Below are 4,845 nucleotides of genomic sequence, written 5' to 3' on the forward strand. Positions count from 1 at the left end.
CTTCTAAGGAATAGAAAAATGTTGTTAACTCCCCCACCGGGTAAAGAGAAAGCTCCACTATATAAAATGACCAACAAAAAAACTGCAAGGGCGCCTTAAAAACCAAGCCCAGGCGCCACAAGAAAATGTTGCTGTTGTATGTTTCTGTTTGGTTGCAATCGCCCCCCATCTAAGCACATTTTGGATGAAGTGGCTGATCTTCCTCTATTGACACAACTTTCAAGTCCTAGTCAAATCAAGTCGTCCATTTCTGTCATGGAAAAATAATGTCAGTTTTTGTTTTTATTTTGTAATGTAGTATTGATTGTTTTTCATTGTTAGAAAGAAGAAAAAGGAGTAATATCAGATATGTGTGATTTACAGAGCAGAAATGCCAAAGCAGTCAAAATACTATTTAATTTCAGTTCAGGAATTTAGGATCAACTCCTCCCATAGACTACATTTTCATACATCATTTTTCACACCATTTTAAGCAGAAACAGTTCTGTCAGCCTACACATCGGGAACAGATTTTTTTTAAATCAATACACAGCAAAAACTTTCTGAATTTCTGGACACTGATTGTGTTTGATTCTGTCATGATAAAATTGCTGTTTTCCTTAAAAAAAAACTTAAATTTATTTTAAACTCACCAGACATTAGTTGAATCGTCTGCTAATCCGCCTATATTTCAAAATATGTCAGGTATGCATGCCTCCATAAGGGAACACCTAAACTCAGCTACAATTAGTCATTTTAAATAAGTGTTTTTACCCATGCCCCCTGACGATACATCTACGGACGCTTCATCTAGAGCTCAAATAAACAGAAATACTTGTATGCTTAACTCAAATCGCTCTAACAATGATCGTGTGTGGAGTAGAAAGATTTTGGGGATGACGATAAACAGACAGCAGTTTGACAAAAGAGCTTGTAAATAAGCAGACATGCCAATAATGTTTCCCACCACCAAAACTGTATTAGATACAGAGCCCAAAGCCTGCTGTCATGTAAAATCTACTACTAACCCTACAGCCACCGTCATCTTACCGTTCCCCAATCCAACACCTCCAATATATAAACGTCCTTTAGAGGTGGAAATCAAGAATCGCTCTGCTAAACCAAAAAGCTCAGTCCCTTTTCAGCTTATACATTTAGTTTAGTAGAAAACTGACCAAAAACACACACTTTGAATAAGGTTAGTAGCTCAGTCACCAGCGGGGGGAGCAACACTGCTAAAAGCTACTGAATGATTCAGTGACAAAGGTGATTCCAGATAGTTCAGTGTAAAGATTTGTTCCTCAAAGGTCCAGTATGTCGGATTTAGGGAAATACATTGACAGAAATTGAATTTGATATAGTAAGTATAATTTCTTTGGTGTATAATCACCTGAAAATAAGGATTGTTGCATTTTCTTTACCTTACAATAAGCTGTTTATATCTAGATAGGGAACAGGTTTATGGACATCACCATGTTGCAACGCATGTTTCTACAGTAGCTCAGAAAGGACAAACCAAATGCCGGCTCCAGATACTGTCATTTGCGTTTTGACGTCAGCCACCATTGTAAGAAGCCCATTTGCAATAAGCACCAGCTGAATTGTAAAGTGAAACTGCTTTTTACACAGCGTTTCTAGCTGTTTAAATCACCTGGTCTGTTCAGAAAGAGACCTCTGTGGATAATTAGTCTATTATCTGATCTAATAATTGAATAATCTGGTGAAAACCTCCTGAACGTCTGGATTTTAAACTATCGAACAGAAACAGGTGAAGACATAATAGCGTGCACTGGAAGAGGTCCCTGCAGTGAAATGCCAAACTACATTGGAAATACACAATCTGTAATGTGAAACGGCTCTATTCAGTATTTTTACCACTTTATATCACTGGGTCTGTTTGTTTAAGACAGCAGGAGGCCTCTGCAGATAATTAAGCTCATGGTAAAAACCTCCTGAATTCTTGGATCAAAAAAGGTGAGCACACATTAGCTGTGGGTAAACTGCCCATCGCCAAGATGCCAAACTGCATCGTAAAAATGTGATTTTTAACGCGTAACTGCTTTGTTCTGTGTTTTTAGCATTTTAATCACCAGGATTATGTATTTTGGAGAGGAAGGAAGAGACCTCTGCAGTTAATTCAGCTCCTTACAAAAACCTCCTAAACAATGAACACTGAGGAAATTCTAACCAGGAATAGTTTTATCAGGTTGCAGTCTGTTATCTATTGTTATACGCAACCACATCTTACACACATCACCTTTAAAATGACTTTAAGTAATGTCTTAAGCAGACAAACACTTTATAAACTGTTGTGCTATGAAACACTTGGAAGCAGAACGCAGCAACGTACTCATTCAAGCTCATTACTGACAATGAAGCAGCAGCAGCATAAACCGCAGAAAAGTAACATTAGATCAAGCATGGCATTGAAAACAGAAAAGCAGTCACATAAACACACTGGCTTCAGCTGAAATATTCACATGGAAGAAAATAACACGTGAATGAGCTGTGTGCAGTGCAAGATATCAAAATCAAAAACCAGCAGCACCCTGGAGGGAACTATGCCACAATTCAGCCCATTAACACTGCTAATACTCATGAATACATACTCCAACATGCAGCTGTGTAAACTAGTTAACAGAGTGACAGCATCCTCATGCAGGTGCCAAACAAAAGCAACATCAACCACTAATGAGAGAGTCATTTTACAAATACTGCACACACCGCAGGCAAAAGTCAGAAGCAAAAGATGCAACCAGAAGACAAGAAGACATCACTTAAAGCAGCCCAGCATGAGCAAACAGCCCAGAAGGTCAACAGCAGATATGAAGCTAACCAGGCATTCAAAGGGACAGACAGCATGGCAGGCACGGCGGCACAAACAGCAGACACTTACCCGGTGAAGCACTCGTCCTCAGCGTCTTAGAAGACAGTCAGTCTTTTGGAAAGAGTGCAACAGTCCCACTGTTAGATGTCCAGTGCAGCTTTTCCGACTTGAAGTGGCAGTCTTAATCTAAAAGTGAGTAGGGTTGTCAAACAAAGCAGCTAAAAGTTAGCAGCAGTCAGCAGGCCATAAACAAATATTTCCTCCACAAAGACGCATTTGGTAGGAGGCCCCGGGGAAGACCCAGGACACGCTGGAGAGACTATGTCTCACAGCTGGCCTGGGAACGCCACGGGGTCCCCCGGGAAGAGCTGGACGAAGTGGCCGGGGAGAGGGAGGTCTGGGCTTTACCCGACCCCGGATAAGCGGAAGACAATGGATGGATGGATGGAAGACGCATTTATATTTATATATATTATTTACATGAACTTATATTATCTGCTGGCATTTTAGCGTTTTTACAAAATGACACGTGGAGAGGTAACACAGCAGTAGTGGAGGCACAAGGTGTTTTCTGGAAGCCCCACGTGAGCAGCTCCAAATACGGCCAGGGCGTTAACGTCTTACATATCCCGCCCATCCCGGCCCATTACAGGGGGGGGGGGCTTTAGGTGTGTGTTGACGTATGTGGAGGTTGTCATTTGTGAGTGAAGCAATGCAAAAAGAAATGGGCCTCATTCACTGATATGTGCATAGAAATGTTTTTGTGCATCAGATAAATGTGCAAAATTAGGTCGGATTCATGACCTGCGCACCGGCCAATGAGCGTGTAAGTGAGTCAGAATCACTCTAAATTCAGTTTAATTCAATTTATCACTTCATTTGTCACATGCAGTGTTGGGGAGTAACTAGTTACATGTAACTAAGATGCTGAGTTACATGTAACTAGTTAACCAGTTAGTTACTGAGAGAAAATATGCAAAGAAGTTTATTAATCAAAATGTTGGTGAAAAAGATCTTCTTTGTAAATTATTGTTTATTGAATGAAACATTTTTTTCTGTTGCTTCTACTGCTTGCTTGTGCAGGAATGCCTTTTTGGCATATTTTTTGACAACGTAGTTCAGCAAATACACTGAGACAAATTTGAGTGCAACAATTTTGCACTCATGTTTTAGGTTGTTTAAGCATTATTGCCCTTCTTAAAACACTTGTTAGAAAACTAATCAAAAAGTAACCACATTTAATAAGTGGCATTACTCTGATGAAGTAATAGTAATAGTAAAGTATAAAAGGATTACCTTTTTAACAGGATTAGCAGTAATATGTAACCTTTTACATTTTTAAAAGTAATGTAACAGATTAAATTGTACAAATACAGTTTTAGTGAAATGCACAGAGAAAAAAAGGGGAAATTTACAGGCGGCTGGCCCCAGTTTGCAATCAGCGGCTGTAACGCCGTGTTTCTCCATATGAGGTGACACATTTTAAGGTTCTCCTGAGGGGAAGGGCTGCGGTAATTTCCAGCATGGCTAGAATTGTCATAGCCTTTTAACACAGGCTTGGCCAGAAAACTATATTTGTAATTCTCTTGATTATAAATTTAAAATTAGATTACAGACATTAATTTTTTTTTTTTTTTTTTTTTTTTTTACAAAATAATTAATTTTTTAGCATTATCTTGAGGTACCTTTTTTGTTTGTTTTCTTTCTTTTTGCTTTTTTTTCAGGTAAATATATATATATATGAAGTAATGAAAATATTTTTACAAAATAATTATTATTATATATATAAAATCTATTTTATGTTTTTTTCAGTCCCACCTCAGCCACCTTCCTACTCGGATAAATAGATTTGTGCACACTGTTTATGAATGAGACCCATTTTCTCTACAACACATAACATACGCACCATCAAAGTCAACATTACAACAAACATGATTGAAAGATCATCATTTTAAAAGAATGACATTTTCCTCTGCACCAGATGTTTTTTTCTTTCTTATGACAAAGTCTGTGACAAGTGATAGACAACACAACATGAA

The sequence above is a fragment of the Plectropomus leopardus genome, chromosome 2, assembly GCF_008729295.1.
Source record: "Plectropomus leopardus isolate mb chromosome 2, YSFRI_Pleo_2.0, whole genome shotgun sequence".
Classification (NCBI taxonomy): domain Eukaryota; kingdom Metazoa; phylum Chordata; class Actinopteri; order Perciformes; family Serranidae; genus Plectropomus; species Plectropomus leopardus.